Source organism: Lactuca virosa, chromosome 5 (genome assembly GCF_052849685.1).
Source record: "Lactuca virosa cultivar CGN04683 chromosome 5, Lactuca_virosa_CGN04683_v6, whole genome shotgun sequence".
NCBI lineage: Eukaryota > Viridiplantae > Streptophyta > Magnoliopsida > Asterales > Asteraceae > Lactuca > Lactuca virosa.
In genome coordinates, this window is record NC_136430.1 from 26,296,983 (window position 1) to 26,314,912 (window position 17,930).

A 17,930-nucleotide genomic window follows, 5' to 3' on the forward strand; every position below is an offset into this window, starting at 1 on the left:
GCATAGAGGTGCCATCTTTATGGCCATGAGAACCCCAAGTATGAAATAAACCCCATTTTTGGTCTTTTGAGCACAAAAGTCCCATGCATGAACGTAAAGTTCATGACTTTACGTGTCATACCGATCTTAGGAGCCTAGATCTACCTTCTGGATGAGTTTTTGCACATCAGAAATCGAATTATAGACTTGGACATGCATTGACTCGACAAGTCGTTCTTGGGACTTGGCGAGTCCTGGGTTGGTTCCCAAAATTGTTATGATTTAGAGGAACCCAGTTGAGTTTAGAAGGGATTTAGATGAGTCCAGGGAAGGGACTCAACGAAATAGACATAGCCATGGATCTAGAAACCATGGGACTCGGCGAGTGCAAGAACGTACTCGGCGAGTCCAAGGCCATCTCCCAACTTATGAAGATGGACTCGACGAGTTGTTCATACAACTCGGCGAGTCACAGACTAGACACACTAATATGATGAAGATAAACTCGACGAGTTCAGGAGGAACTCGGCGAGTCAGATGAAGATTGTCCCGATGAGATGATTGAAGGAGAACTCGTCGAGTTCTTGCTAAACTCCACGAGTAGAGCCGGGTTGGGGGCATATGAAAGAATAGGGACTCGGCGAGTTGACGGGCCAACTCGACGACTCAGATCAACTGGAATGTTGACTTTGACCAAAATATTGATTTTGACCAAGGGTGAGATGGTCATTTCACCCTGAGATTAGTTACCAGTTTTTGACTAAGTGTCATTATGGGAATTATAGACGGGGAGTCGCCGGAGCAGCAGCGAAATATTCCTCACTCAGGGTTTCAGCAGTCTGACACACGAGGTGAGTGCCCCTTCAGTAGGAAAGGGTCTAAGGCACCAAGGCCGACCCGCAATATGAGTTTATTATTAGTTGAGTGTGGGCGGGGCCCGTATCTCTTAGTTAGTTGAGTGTGGGCAGGGCCCGTACCTCCTAGTAGTTTGATTGCAATATGATTCATGATTGAAGGATAGATTTAGTATACTTGTTTCTGTGTGATACTTGTATGTCAGTGTAGTAGCTGAGTGTGGGAGGGGCCCGTATCTCATAGTAGCTGAGTGTGGACGGGGCCCGTATCTCATAGCAGGAGAGTGTGGGCGGGGCCTGTATCTCGAGTTGCTGAGTGTGGGCGAGGCCCGTATCTCAAAGATAGCAGAGTGTGGGCGGGGCCCGTATCTCCTAGTTAGCGGAGTGTGGGCGAGGCCCGTATCTCCATGAGTGTGGGCGGGGCCCGTATCTCCTAGTTGCATGTTATATGTGTATGGTATATGGTAGTTTGGGGGAGCTCACTAAGCTTCGTGCTTATGGTTTTCAGTTTTGGTTTCAGGTACTTCCACTAGAAAAGGGAAGGGCTCGGGATGATCGCATGGCACACACCACAGTCTTCAGCCTGGGAGTTCCACACTGATATTTTGTTATGAGATTTATATACGAGACAAATTTTTATGATATGTTATGATACATGACTCACGATTTTACTTATTATATTGGATGGTTTATGACTTTTATAATGATTGAAAAATAAAATTTTTGGGCCGTATTTTTGGGTTGTTTCAATAATAGAGGGCTTTTGACCCTTCATGGACGGGTTTGGTTACCGTATGCGGGTGTGGCACGACGAATTTTGATGGAGGAGGCCCACAAATCAAGATTTTCTATCCACCCGAGGCTACAAAGATGTATCTTTATTTGAAGCACAATTATTGGTGGCCATGTATGAGAAGATATGTGGCATAGTTTGTGGAGCGATGTTTGACTTGCCGAAAGGTCAAGGTAAAGCACCAGCGCCCTCATGGCAAGTTGTAGCCTCTGGAGGTTCCCCTATGGAAGTGGGAGCAAATTACTATTGATTTCATTACAAATATATCGAGGACTGCAAGAGGTGTTGAGACTATCTGGGTGATAGTGGATCGTTTAACGAAGAGTGCTCAATTCTTAGCCATTAATGAGAACTCTTCCATAGAGAAGTTGGCTGAGATTTATGTTCGTGAGGTGGTGGCTCGACATGGGGTACCGACGTCTATTGTGTCTGACCGGGATGTGCGCTTTACTTCCTGATTCTAGAAGAGATTTAATGAGGAGTTGGGTACCCGAATACACTTTAGTACTACGTACCATCCACACACGGACGACAGAGCGAGCGGACGATTCAGACGCTTAAGGATATGCTGTGCGCTTGCGTTATTGATTTTGGTCGGAGTTCGGACTCCTATCTTCCGTTGGCCGAGTTCTCGTATAACAACAACGATCATGCCAGTATCGATATGCCCCTGTTAGAGCTCCTTTATGGTCGGAGATGTCGGAATCCTATTTTTTGGGGCGAGTTGGGACAGAGGGTCATGGGGAGCACAGATGTCATGCTCAAGACGACTAAACTTATACAACAGGTACGTCAAAGGCTTTTGACAACACATAGTCGTCAGAAGAGTAATGCGGATCGGCGACGCTCTGAGTTAGAGTTTCAGGTGGGGGATTTTGTGTTCCTGAAGGTGTCACTCTGGAAGGGTGTTATCCGCTTCAGGAAGCGGGGCAAGCTGGGCTTCAGATTCATTTTCCTTTTCGAATATTGGTCCGTGTGGGCAAGGTGGCTTACCAGTTGGAGCTACTAGAGGAGTTGAGTTAGATCCATGATACCTTCCATGTATCCTAGCTAAGGAAGGGTATAGCTGATGAGGCAGCTGTGGTCCCCTTGGAAGACATTCAGGTCGATGGTCGCCTGAATTATGTGGAAAGGCCTGTAGCCATTTTGGATCGGAAAGTTAAAACCTTGAGGAACAAGGTTGTGAACTTGGTCAAAGTTCAGTGGCAACACCGTAGCGGTTCGGAGTGGACATGGGAACCGGAGTCCGAGATGCGTGAGCAGTATCCTGAGCTGTTTCTAGAGGATGACTTCGAGGGCGAAGTCTGATTTAAGTGGGGGAGAATTGTAACATCCCAAAATAAGGTACATTTATCATTCTTGAATATTTTCCTTAAAGTGTCAAAATTAGTCCCTAATAGAGAAAAGTTGGCAAGAGTAGTACGCGGGGCGTACGCATGAGTACACGTAGTGTACTCATGCACCATGCATAATCGCGAAGAACCACCTAGTACACTGGGCATACCCATGGTATGCTGGGCGTACTAGGTTCAGGTGCAAAATCCTAAATTCGAGTTGATCCCTATATAAAGAACATTATGGCCTCATTTCTAACCACCCTTATCAGCCTCCCACCCTCTCATAAACCCTAATCTCTTGTGTGTGGCTTGAGTCTGTTATTGCAAGTTTTGAGTGTTCTTGGCCCTTGTTGTTGAAGAAGGAGTTTGGAGAAAGAGAACAAGGTGCTAGAAAGCTTGAAGATCCAGGAACTTCCTACCTCTGTGCATCATTTTCAGGTATAAAGCTTGAACCTTGACTAGTGTTCTTCTAGATCTCTTTAGTATAAGATTTATGAGCTTAAGTCCCCAAGTTTAGAACATTTTGGGTTTGGGGCTCTCTAGAGAGTTTAAGTTGTCCTTTCATGCATCTTAAGACATCAAGATTGATAAAAATGCTTGCTTAATCTTCCCTTTTGACTCAGGCATGAGTAAAGTAGACTAGAATGGGTAACATGATGTTTTGAGCCTCTCCTCGCCATGAAATGGCTTAAAGCCCACGACTTTATGGATTAAGAGGTTTTAAATTATTTAGATTTATGGATGGAATGGTTCTCTTAATGGATTAAGACGTCAAAAGAGTGAAAATGGAAGTTTATGGAGTACGTCGTGCGTAATCCTAGCTACACACAATGTAACCGAATTTCACCCCGTCGCATGCTTGGTCAGTTTTACGCCCAACGTTAGGTGTCTTATGCCCATCGTACTCGCTGGGTGTTGACTTTCTGTTGACTTGGACCTTTGGTCAAGGTTTGGGGTTTTGGGACCAAGGGAAGGGCAAAATGGTCCTTTTTTCGATAGTAGGTTTAGCCGTGGACTTTGTACTCGTGAGTGGTTTTGGACCTTAATTCTTAATTAAGGTTAATTTTTTTGATAACTAGGCGGAGTCTAGATCCGGCTATTCGGGTGCTAGGTTTTCGTGTCATCAATATCAGGTGAGTCTCCTCGCTTACTCTTACCTGTATGGTAGGCTAGCTGCATTATGATGACCTGTTGGGTCTAGTTTTTTTGTTATGTTATGATATGATAAATGTATGTGACCGGGGCTGCTGATAGCTAACCGGGGGTTGCTGGTAACCCTACCAGCATGCTGTTAGCTCACCAGGACTGCTGATAGTCCCAGGGTTGCAGATAAGCCATAACTGTTTACTTATGATGTGTTATATGCGGTATCTTGGGGAACTCACTAAGCTTTGTGCTTACAATTGTTGATTTATATGTGGCAGGTACTTCGCAGGACCGCGGGAAAGCGAAGGTCTGATTGTACACACGTACTGGGGAATTTATTACTGGGACATGTTTTTATGTACTCTGATAACTATGATACTTGTTGCTTTGGGATGATCCTGTATTGATAACTTGGTTTTGAAATAATGGTTTTGATGATTTAAAAATGAAAAATTTGTCTTAAAGTTTGAGGTGTTACATGGCGTGATGGCACAACATCCTCCCCTCATGATTTCCGCATTTGTAAGAATTGTACTCTGATGTTTTGACTATTATGACTTGATGTTGGTTTTGAACAATTAATGAATGATTTGATAGACTTTTAAATGAAAAAAATTTATTACCATTTTCGGGAGGTTACAAGTTGGTATCAGAGCCTTGGTTTGAGGACGCGGGTGTGTCAGAACTCAAACTAAGGAAATGATAATTTTTCTTAAGAAAAATGAAGTTAAACTTCTAAAAAAGATTTTTATTAAGAAGAAGTGGTGTGATGCGTGCAATCAGCCAAGCTCAAGTAAGTGGTTCCCAAATTACCTATACCTATGTATTATGAGTAGTATGCTTGATATCAGAATCGCATGCTATATTAGGGCTAAGGATACCTTCAGGCATTATATGATAGAATTTCGTTATTTGCGTGATGCCTTATAGCCTAGTGGAACTTGATGCTCTGTATTACATGTAATTGATATCGACTCAGTTAATTGCTAAGTGTATGCTTTCAAAGTTGTATATAATTAGGATTGTATAGCCTTAGAATGATCGATTTGGCCTCATTTCCTTTTCCTTGTTTGGTTGTGTACTTAGGGTAGAATCATCATTTTACAGTCTATATGGTCCTATTTTGTGTATAACTTGCATGCATAAGGCAACCAATGGTGTTGATTGAGGTTCTTAGTATTGCGAGTGTTGGGAGTTGAGAATTCCTAGGAGAGTCGAGGAGATGCATGCTGTATAGCATATGATTGGTATATGGTTTTAGTGTGGTGACTTAGAGGAATCAGGAATGACCGTGAGGAAGGTATGAGTAGGTGTGAAAGGTAGTATTGGGACCGTACTACTAGAAGCAGAGGACCTGTACCTGAGACAAGAGCAGACTTGGAAACTCTAAGGAGGCCTATATAGAGGAATCCCCTCGAGTCCTTTGCTGATTGTTTATATGTTGTGTTTTAGTTGGAGGATGGTGATGATTACAAGAGGAGGTGCAGGCTCTAGTTCTGGTTCAGGTTCTAGCTCCGACACAGAACCGATTGACAAGCGTCTGCATGAGTTCATTTCGGCTGAGGTTACTCGCAGCATCTTGGATGCTACCCTTGTGTTGTTTGCTACCACCAAGGAGGGGATTATAGAGCTGATGGATGAGAGGCTCGGAACCTTTTGAGTTGAGATTGTTGCGGGTCAGATAGGAGATCAAGCACCTCATTCCGATAGTTCAAGGCCTGTGGAGCTCCTGAGTTCTTTCGGGCTGTGGACCCCATCGCTAGTCGACGCTGGATCACTGACATGGATAATGCTCAACGGAAGAGTTTTTGACCTGAGGGGTAAAGATGGGATTTGCATCCTGCCTGCCGAGGGAGCGAGCACGAGACTGGTGGGAGGAGGTTAGTTGAGCCGTAGGGTTAGCGGCAGTGGCAGTCATGACCTGGGAGCCATGATTGATTGCGAGCGATAGTTGGTGAGAGTTCGAACCCCAAGTGGGAGAGAACTGGTTATTCATGGCGAGAGACCTATGCATGGACCGACTCTATGTTCAGCTGCTAGAGCCAATAGATATCTTCAGCAGTGTTGTTCTGGGTTCCTAGCTTATGTTGCAGATGCTTGAGTCAAGGGTACCACAAAGTTGAGTAGAGTGCCCATTATTTGGGGTTTTCCCGATGTGTTTCCTAAGGCCTTACCTGGAGTGCCTCCCGAGAGGCAGGTGGAGATTCGGATTGATTTGGCTCCTGGTGCGGCTCCGATATCCAAACCGTCGTATCACCTGGCACCACCAGAGATGCAAGAGTTGTCTAAGCAGCTTCAGGAACTGCTATACAAAGGTTTTATTCGTCCGAGTAGCTCTCCATGGGGAGCACCGATTCTGTTTGTGAAGAATAAGGAAGGTTCACACATAATGTGTATTGATTAATGGGAGTTGAATAAGCTAACAGTGAAGAACCGTTACCCACTTCCGAGGATTGACGACTTGTTTGATCAGCTCCAGGGTGCATCTAGGTTTTCCAAGATTGATTTGCGATCGGGGTACCATCAGATGAGGGTCAGGGATGATGATGTACAGAAGACAGTCTTCAGGACTCGTTATGGTCATTATGAGTTTGTGGTCATGCCCTTCGGGCTCACCAATGCAACAACAACGTTCATGGATCTCATGAACCGAGTCTGCTGGCCGTTGTTGGACCGGTTTGTGATTGTATTCATTGATGATATCCTGGTCTACTCTAAGACCAGGGAGTATCACAGAGAACATTTGTGAGAGGTGTTGGAGACCATGAGGAGGGAGAGGCTTTATGCCAAATTCTCCAAATGTGAGTTATGGTTGCGTGAGGTGCAGTTCCTAGGGCACATCATCAACCAGAAGGGTATCTTGGTTGACCCAGCCAAGATGGAGGTCGTGATGCGATGGGAGGTTCCGAGGACCGCATCTGAGATCCGGAGTTTCTTACGTCTCACAGGGTGTTATCGGATATTTATCTAGGATTTCTCCAAGATTGCAGTGCCTTTGACCTGTTTGACCAAAAAGAATGTGAATTTTCGGTGGGGGCCTGATCAGCAGTTGGATTTTGAGACTCTGAGGCAGAGATTGTGTGAGGCTCCTATTCTCGCGCTTCCTGAGGGTTTGAATGATTTTGTGGTTTATTTTTACGCCTCTATTCGGGTTTGGGAGCCGTTCTTATACAGAGGGGTCCCGTGATTGCTTACGCTTCGAGGCAGCTGAAGCTTAATGAGGAGAACTACCCTACACACGATTTGGAGCTGGGGGCCGTGGTTTTTTCCCACAAGATTTGAAGACACTATATGTATGGGGTTTGGTGTACTATCTACACTGACCATAAGAGTTTGAGGTACTTGATGGACTAGCCGAATCTGAATATGCGACAACGGAGATGGTTGGATCTGGTAAATGATTATGATTGCGAGATCCTGTACCACCATGGGAAGGCCAATGTGGTAGCCGATGCTTTGAGCCGCAAGGCAGTGAGTTCTTCTATCAGAAATATTTGCTTGAGGATGGTTGTCACATCGCCTTTGTTGGATTTGATCAAGAAGGCTTAGATGAACGGATTGAAAAAAGAGAATTGGAAGGTCGAGCGGATCAGAGGACAAATTCCCTTATTTTTCAGAGATAGTCGAGGGTTCTTGGCTCAGTGTGGCAGAGTTTGGGTTCCAACATCAGGTGGGGTGAGACAGACAGTTCTGGGGGAGGCGCATAAGTTAAAGTTTTCTATCCATCCACGGGCCACGAAGATGTACAAGGATCTGAGGTTGAGCTATTGGTGGCCGTGTATGAAGAGGGAGATAGCTTGGTTTGTTGAGTGGTGTTTGACTTGCAGGAAAGTCAAGGCTGGGCATCAGAGACCCCACGTCAAGATACAACCCTTACCCGTTCCCATGTGAAAGTGGGAAGAGATTACTGTGGACTTCATCACAAAATTGCCAAGGCTGACACATGGCGTTGATTCTATCTGGTCATTGTTGATAGATTGACCAAGAGTGCCTATTTCATACCGATTTACTAGAGCATATCTGTAGAGAAGTTAATGGAAATCTACGTTCAGGTGTAACACCGTAAATTTTGAAAACAATTTTTTCATTTCAAAACACGATATTTCCTCAAAATCACAGGTAACAATTTAACAACACATTTTAATTTAAAAATTGTTTATCACAAATCCAAGATCCTCAAAACATAAATCTTTCACTAGTGTGTACAATCAAGCCGATGACTCGTCGAGTGCACTCTTGTGAATCTTCGAGTCCCCTCGTTTCTTCAGAAGTCTCAAGAAAGTCCAGATCAACTCGTTGTGTTGACCCTCAACTCGCCGAGTTATCGCGCAATCAGACCCATCGGGACAAACCCTCATCGACTCGTCGAGTTAGGCCATGGACTCGGCGAGTCCCTTCGATCAGATTTCTCATTCAGACGATTTAAGGCAGATCTATCACTCCAAACACTAGATCTACCATCCTAAGGGTCGATTGTCATGTAAAGCTACAAGATTTACGTTCAAACATGGTATATAAGGCTCATCATGCCAAAACATGCACCAACAAGGGCTAGATGCGCAAGAGCTTGCCTCTAGCTCAATAAAGCTCGAGTCTTTGGACTCACAACGTCCCTTATAGTCTAGATCTGAGGTTCTAACCTCAAGCCATATACAGATCACTCCATGACACAAGGTAGATGGAAGAAAACCCTAAAAAATCCCCTAAACAAGATCTCATAAGGAAATGATCAAGCAAGCATATTTTTACGTCCAGCTGAAGCAAAACTCTAAAGAATCTCTGGATCCAGAAGCCTCCACTTGATCCAAGTTATAATGCTCTCCACTTCTTCCTCCAAATTGTCACAACATGCCCAAAATTATGTTTCTTCTCTCTTTTAGGTCAAAAAGGTGACTAGGGTTCCTCTCAGTGAAGTTGGGCAACTCATGAGCCGCAAATGAGGCTATAAGTTCCCTTATATAATGTTGGATTAATGTCTAAGTCCATAACTATATTTGGTATGTAGTTGACCCGACCTGGCATGGTCCATTTGGGTTGCACTTCACCGGCACAATTTATATGGATAGTCTTTTGAGAATAGTATATTTTTGATTTATATTAATATATTATAAGTTCTAATATATTAATATGGAATCATTTTATTTAATTAGTATTGATCAAGAATTAATTTAGAATTAATTAAGTGATAAAAAAGAACTAATTAAATATGGACTCTTATATATATGGAATGGGCCAAGTTCATTTAGGTTGGCCTAAGCTTTCATGGATGGTCCATGGAGCTTTTAACCCATGGATCCTATGTAAATGAAAGGTCATGGGTATTAGGGTTTACATGGATGTAACCCTAATCCTCCATAATATATAAAGGGGTCGTTGGCTCACAAAATTGGCACAAGTGTGTGAAAATAAGAGTGGGCCGATGTTAGTGTGCATACATATTCTCTCAAGTTCTTCCAAGGTGTTTTGGTGATTTGTGATTCCATTTGAGGCTTCCATACTATTGGGGCTAAGCTCTTAAAGCTTGAAGACATCAAGCTACATCAAAAGGTATGTCATCTAACTAGAACTTTGTAGTATAGGTGCTTCATAATATGCTAGTTAGGATGAAACCTTGGAATAGTTAATATTTGCATGTATAATAGAGAAAACAGAGATCCAAGGTTTATAGGGTTGCATGTACACCATAAGAGTGTTAGAATGCTGAAAACCCAACAGTGGTATCAGAGCCATGGGTTGTTTTCTGTTATATTGATGCAAATGTTTTATTTTCAAGTTGGAAAAAAAAAGAAAAAAAAACATGACGTTTGTCAAATTTTAAGATAATTACTTGTTTTTGTGAAAAACTAATTATTTGTAAAATTTGAATCATTTGCTATATGAGTTGAATTAGGTCAAATTTAGTAAAAGATAAAATGATATGATTATTTTATTAGTTTTAAAAGTTTGATCTAAAGAGTTTTTTGAAACCTCCATTAGTTATGGATATGAAAAGGTTTTAAAAAAAAATTGATGCAAAGTTTTTTATGGAGTTACAAAACTTGGTCTTAATGTTTTAAAGAATTCCATAACTTGTTCTTAAGTTATGGAACATGAAAAGTTTCATCATAAAACAAGTATTTAACTCCATAAGTTATGGAATCCAAAAGTTTTCAAGAGTTACAAAACTTGCCCTCAAGTTTTGGAATTTGGAAAAAGTTTTTTATGATAAAAAAAAAAGAATTGAATTCTAAAACTCTTGGGTTCATAACTTAAACAATTAATTAAATGGTTTTAATTTTGAATTTAATAATTGAAATTATGATGTTTTTATTGAATAATTCAATTAACTCTTATGGACTTTATTAATAGATAATTAAAGTGTTTAATTAAAAGAGAATTAATAATTCCATCATGACATGGTTTAAATTTAATTAAATTAAGAGTATAGTTTAATTAATAGATTAAACCACCAAGTATTTTAAATGTCTAAAATACACCCTTATACTATTATAATATTAAAAGTGTAATATATTATATGTATAAGAGCAAGTCGTCTTACCATTAGTAGGCCTCATTCACCAAGCCGGTCTATAATGGGGGTATAAAATGGCAGTTTAAGAGCAAGTCGTCTTACCATTACTGCCTATAAAATGACAGTTTAATGGGTGTCCACTCTCACCCACCGCTTCCTTGACTGGTGGAGGGTCGTTAGCCGAACAGGTAGGACAAGGACTATAATTCTCCCTTCATTATAAGTATAATGATAAATACTAAGTAACTAAACACTTATAAATTCCCAATCTTAGTTACTTAGGAAAATGTGAATAAGGTGCTAATCCATGAAATTACACTTTGCACTTTGTTTAAGCTGTTAGTGGAGCGTGTGTGGTTAACCGACACACTAACCTGGACTGAACAAGGTAGGCAAAGGGTAACTTAATGTTTATCATAGTATCGTTGGAGCGTGTGTGGTTAACCGGCACATCGATTGAGGGGTAAATATTAAGGGTACCAAGTATATTTGCATGGTTACTTCACACCTTGTTTTGTGATCCTCGGCATCCCAGTCACAAAACCTGAAGGGCACACTCGAGATTGAAACATGCCATTGAAAAGTTCAATGAATCTCAAAAGAATCTAAGAGTTTCAAAACCAATTAAAACCTAATAATATATTTCGTTTATCTTGGTGGAAATTGGTGAATCGTCATTCACCTACCTTCAAATATTTTATAGCTTGGATTACGGCATCCCTCTTCCAAGTTATAAAATAGTTTGTTGGGTCCTAGCCTGAATATATCATATTGGGTGTTATATTAAGGACTTAAATCAACTTTACGTGAATTTCTCCCATTGTTGATGTCTGGTTTAGACAACAATGATCTTCCCAAACCAAGCTTTCCTAATGAATATGACTTCCCGAGTTTGGCTCATGGAAGTCATACTTCTCTTCCTCCACCTCCTCCAATTATTCTCCCTAACCCACAAGTTCAAGGTCACTCAAGCCCTAATGGCAAGCAAGGTCTATGTGTGATCACATCTTAGAGATGAAGTCACATATTGACAAGCCGGGAGAGTTGGGTGTCAAAGTCTTGAGAAAGTTGGATGTTCAATCACTTTCTAAGTCACATAGTGAGTTCCTTTGGGACTACTATGAAACAGACTATGACATGAACCTTAATGATCATATCTATTTGCTTGGTGCTGCTGAATCAGCAATGATTTGGAACGATAGTAAAGCAAATTTGATTAGAATATCAACTTCCCAAAAACTTTATGGACAATGACAATGGTGACACTGGAAATCCAGAAAAAGCATTCTCTTCCCAATGGAAAGGGATTGGCCATAGTCAACCCGGTTGACCAAATGGTAAAGAGAAAGGCTAAGTCTGAGATAGTCCCATTACCAAAGGGTCCATATGTTTATTTTGCCAAAGGAAGGGGCGTTGATTGCAAAGTTGCCAAATTTACGTAAGGATGTTAAAGTCAATAAGTTTGACTCTACATTAGGTAGAGCCCATTATCTAACTCTGTTAAGTTCTATTCTGAGATCCTCATTTCATGATGTGACTGGGTCACATGTTGATGTTTTAAGAATCAAAGAATAGAGAGAAATCTTAAAGGAAGTATATGCTGATTCTGATCGCGAAGGTGGATTTCGATTGCATCAGAATTTTGAGCAGTTGCTTAAGAAGTTATGATATATTGCTAAGGAATAGATAACAACAATTTTCCATGTGGATTGTAAGGATAAGTTTTTCCGCAAAGTTTTAAAATAAAAGAAAATTGTTTAATTTTATTTATTTGAAGTATCCTTACAATGGCATTTGTGGAAAATTGTTGCTTATATGATTCCACTGACAGCAATATTGGAAAATGGATTTGATTCTTTCATTTGTGGTAGTGTCTAAATTTACCAAATCAGGAAAGTTCCTCATCGCCCAAGTTTCAATTGGACCGAACCTTGGAATCATGCAAGTTGAATAATATGATGAATGAGAACTTTCAAGCATTGGAAAATCAAGACTAATTACTTATTCACATGGATGTGTGAGTCAAGTGAAGGACTAAAGGGATCGAGTACACATTCTTGTGCACTGGTCATGTCCACCACAAAGCTCGTTAAGACTATTTGATTTACTAAAGTTTACTAAATATGGTTATACTTACAAGTTTAAGTATAATTCTGAAACATTGGAAAAGTCTCAATGTATGGCAGGACGAATGGGAAGAATCAACTTAGGCAGAAAGATAAAAGTTTCTCAAATCTGAAAAGATGGGAGAGTACTTTAGTATCATGTTTGTGATCATCTTAGTGATTTAGAAATCATATCACAATTAGTCCTCTAAAGGTCATCTTAGTGCATTCTTATGACTAAGAAGAGGGGTCATGAATTGTTGAAATGGTTAGATCAGGAAGATGAGTCATACTTCGTTCCAAAACAATTCTTAGAGTCATACTCCAAGATTGTAACTTGAGTGACATATCTTAAAGAAAGGTTTAAAACACTTGTCAAATGTAAGAGTAAAAGTGTCCTACTCTTGTACATTTGAAATTGATAAGTTGTGATGTTTTGGATAAAACAAAGACCACCTAAGGCCAATTGTGTGAAGTGTTTGTCTTGATAAAGAATCCGCACTATCTCTTGAATATTTGGCAAGATAGTCTTATATGTCAAGACGATAGTGGGAGTCTTAAAGATCCTAAAAAGAATTTCAAGAACTAATCAAGAATAAAACCTGAGGTTCTTCACTAGCACACGACTTGAGGTTTATAACCTATCGTGTTGACATATTCTGTGCCCATTCCAGTTAAAGTTGGCTTTGCATAGGAGTTCTGAAAGTTCTCAATTGGTTGCATAACAACTTGGAAGCAATGGCAGGCCCTGTACTGCCAGGTAGCAAGAAGTTAAGATTGCATAAGTTCAGTCCATATGAGTTTGGATTTGTCATTATCCTTGTCTTGTGACTATGGTTTTGACGATTCACATGGATAAGAACACATACACCATAAAATCTAAGGGTCATAAGGTTTCTCTCCGATTCATGAAAATGATGGTGAGGAAACACTTCCACCAAGTAGATTTGAAGCAGATGGCAAAAGGTCTAAACAATTGAGACTATGATTACGACATCCCTTTTCATAGTTCTGAAATTGTTTATACACACATGCATGCTATCTAAGGAAAGGTGTATGATTTTGATAAAGTTTTATCAAAGCATCTCGTATCAGAAATCTGAACTTTGGTAAGAAAGTCAATAAAGTATTGATTTCTAGAAGTCCAGCTGATTTCTGAGTACATGTCAAAGCTAGTGGGAGCATAAGTGTTATGCTAATAATCATCATGTTAGTGGGAGCATGATAATTATTGTTAGTGTTGCAAGTTAGCAATATTAATTATAGAAAACAAAAGTTTCAATTCGTGAGGCTGCAGGGATTGAAAAAGTTGTTTTGCTATAATTAAAGGAGAGGATATACTTCATTTCAGTTCTAAAGGCTTAGATTGAGACCTTAATCATCTTTAGTCAAGAATATATATATGAATTTCATGTTGGATTAGTTCAACTTAAGGAAATTCTATATATTGCGTTCTCAAAATTCGATTATGATTACGGCATCCCTCTTCATAGTCAAATTTTGAAAACATGGCAAATAAAAATATTGTAGCAAAAGACTGGTCTAGAATCATGTCTTTATGTGAGACATCATGAATCGTGTACCATTTGCTTTGGGTACAGGATCGATTGCATGTGCTATAATATTTGTCATTTCTAAATTTTTCCAAATGCCCAGAGGCATTAAGAAGGGAAAAGGTCTAGAATTGGATATGACTAAAATCAGTAAGCAATTGTCGAGGACAATCTGAGGTTTACCAATGATTGATTGCTCAGGGACAGTTGGAAGTATAGTGCTAATTTTGGAAGGACCATATTGACATATTCTGAAAAGAGGCATCTCTTATTCAGAAGTGATAGTCAAAATGAGAATATGGAGTTGTCTCCATAGGTGGAAGTTATCTGTGTAAGATTAGAAAACTTAATGCAAGAAGCATGTCCAAAGCAATGTACTTTGAATATGAGACTTAGTTTCCATGGAGTTGATCTCCATTGGAATACCTTATAATGACTGTTGACAAGTCTTTGTGACTTTGTACATATTCATTACAGGAGGGTCAGTGCATATAAGTTTAAAATCTAAACAGATTTCGATAAATGATAGGAATTTGAAATTCTCACATTTTTCGATAAGGATTTGGGAGTATGAAATTAGAATCATTGAAATTATGTTCAATTGGTTTATTTCACAAAGTAAGGATCATAGACAAACATAGAGTGCATACCTGGTGTATGGCAAAGCTATTGTTTAGAAAAACATAGTGTACATGCTTGGAGCATGAGACAACTAGTGTTTTTAATTCAGGTATAAAGTTGATAAAACCGAAACAATGAAATAATGAGTAATCAGTATGGTGATAAATAAAAGTGGTCTATTTATATTCATAGGGTTTGATACCATATTTGATTCATTTATTCTTGTGTTTCATTTTGCATGTTTTGACTTCCAGAATAAACTAGGTCATTCTTCTTGAATGACTAAGTTATTCAAACTATCCACAGTCGGTCATATGTTGGAAATAGATATGAATCAAGACTGTCATGGGTTGGCTTGTAGAGGTCTAAGATGTTGGACAAAGCGGTGCTACAATACTCATGAGTGCTCATAAGTTCTGAGTATTGGATTCAACCCACGCTCATTTGAATCACTTCATGGATTTTATCACGAGTGATCATGAGACGATAATATCTTATATTCTTAAAACCTAGAGATATGAGTTGTTACTATGAGTTGGTTATACATTGATTGCACGAAAATGCATTGGTAGCTCGATGTTATAAAACGTGCCTTTGTGTATGATTCAACAAGTAGTAGAACAAGCCATATGAGTCGAAGTTTATCCATTCCTTTTACCTTCGGGATAAAAGCGATATCTGTGGGCCCCTCGATGATTTAGTGATGACACATGTAAGTGCTTGGCCAAGCCAAGACTGATTTGATTTGTTCAATCAGTCAGTCATCATAAATCGAAAATCGGGAAACAACAAATGGACAGAGAGAATGATTATAATCCATGTCTCAGTCCATATGATATCTAGAATGGAGGAATATATGATCCCTTATCTAATGGACAAGTCATTGACAAGGTCAGAGTTCGACAGCGGCTTTAAGAGCTACGATTTCCAGTTAGGTTTTGAAGTCATACTCAATAATAGTTTTAGACTTATCCAAGTGGGAGACTGTTGGATTAATGTCTAAGTCCATAACTATATTTGGTATGTACTTTACCCGACCTGGCATGGTCCATTTGGGTTGCACTTCACCGGCACAATTTATATGGATAGTCTTTTGAGAATAGTATATTTATGATTTATATTATTATGTTATAAGTTCTAATATATTAATATGGAATCATATTATTTAATTAGTATTGATCAAGAATTAATTTAGAATTAATTAAGTGATCAAAAAGAACTAATTAAATATGGACTCTTATATATATGGAATGGGCCAAGTTCATTTAGGTTGGGCTAATCTTTCATGGATGGTCCATGGAGCTTTTAACCCATGGATCCTATGTAAATGAAAGGTCATGGGTATTAGGGTTTACATGGATGTAACCCTAATCCTCCATAATATATAAAGGGGTCCTTGGCTCACAAAATTGGCACAAGTGTGTGAAAATAAGAGTGGGCCGATGTTAGTGTGCATACATATTCTCTCAAGTTCTTCCAAGGTGTTTTGGTGATTTGTGATTCCATTTGAGGCTTCCACACTATTGGGGCTAAGCTCTTAAAGCTTGAAGACATCAAGCTACATCAAAAGGTATGTCATCTAACTAGAACTTTGTAGTATAGGTGCTTCATAATATGCTAGTTAGGATGAAACCTTGGAATAGTTAATATTTGCATGTATAATAGAGAAAACAGAGATCCAAGATTTATAGGGTTGCATGTACACCATAAGAGTGTTAGAATGCTCAAAACCCAACATATAAGCCCCAACCCCGGGAAATTAGGGTTTCTCTGCCCAGCACCTACTCGGCGAGTCAGCTCTGAGACTCGTCGAGTCGACTCATTAATTCCACGTGGGCAATTCGACTCTACTCGACGAGTTGGACTCACAACTCGCCGAGTCACTCCATGAATCTCAAAGTTAAACACATATTAATGCACTTGAAAGTCCGGATGTTACAATTCTCCCCCACTTGAATTAGATTTCGCCCTCGAAATCGCTTCTCAACGTCACACAGATGGAACCTAAAAACCCGAAAAGGTCAGACCCTCCTACCGCTACGCTACCTCTTCTGACTCTTCAAGATCTGAAAACTCTAGTTGTCTGTCTCCCTTCCAGACCGCCCTCACACGATATCACGATGCTAATTGTTCCTCGAATAACAGACCCTGAAAACTCATTGCCCCTCAGATTCTCTCGTTGCGACTATTAGAAACAAGTCAAAGTCCAAAAATTTTCCCCCGATCACTCATACCAGACATACTAAGCGATCCATATCATACTCCAAGGAGCAAAAGTATTCACATCTCACCAAGGACTCATCCATTGTAATGCTATCCGAACCCAACTGAACAATGAGCTCTCAACACTTTGTCCTCAGGCATAAAAATAATCATGCTCGCTCAGAAAGTGTCCTCTGACATCTAAAATCATAAGCCCCAGTTTCCTCTCCAATATCCTTTTCAACACTGAGCACCAGTTCAACTCCCTACCCCACCGCCGAACCTCCACAGGTTACCCCTTGTATGCCCTAAAACGTCGCACTGACTTCCTTCTCACAACAACTATCTCGGCCCAATGTGACACACAAGCCACGAAGTTCGCTTTTCCCCAACGGATACCACAATCCCAACTAAAATCGTTTCACCTTCGACCTTTGTCGTCTACTACTCATTAGTTACATGCGCATCGCGGTCCTCCCCGTACAAATGAACTGACCCACTCAGGCCTAAGACATCATATGACACATAATACCCCTAAGAATGAAACCCATCTCTGAATCCGGAATCTCATTTGCCTACTCAATACACCACCAAAGCTAGACTCAAACTTAAGAGTCTAGTCCGACACAGAATTGGAACCACTCGTCCCATTGAAGCACTCAACTCATGACCCATGACCCGCAACCCACGCGTACATCACTTTTCCAATTCCCTTTGATTGTTATAACCACGACTCAACTCAGAATATAACGATTCCCAACAAATATGGAGACCACAGACTCGCCCCTGATCCGACCACCAGGTTCCCGAAACTCAAAGAATAAGGCTA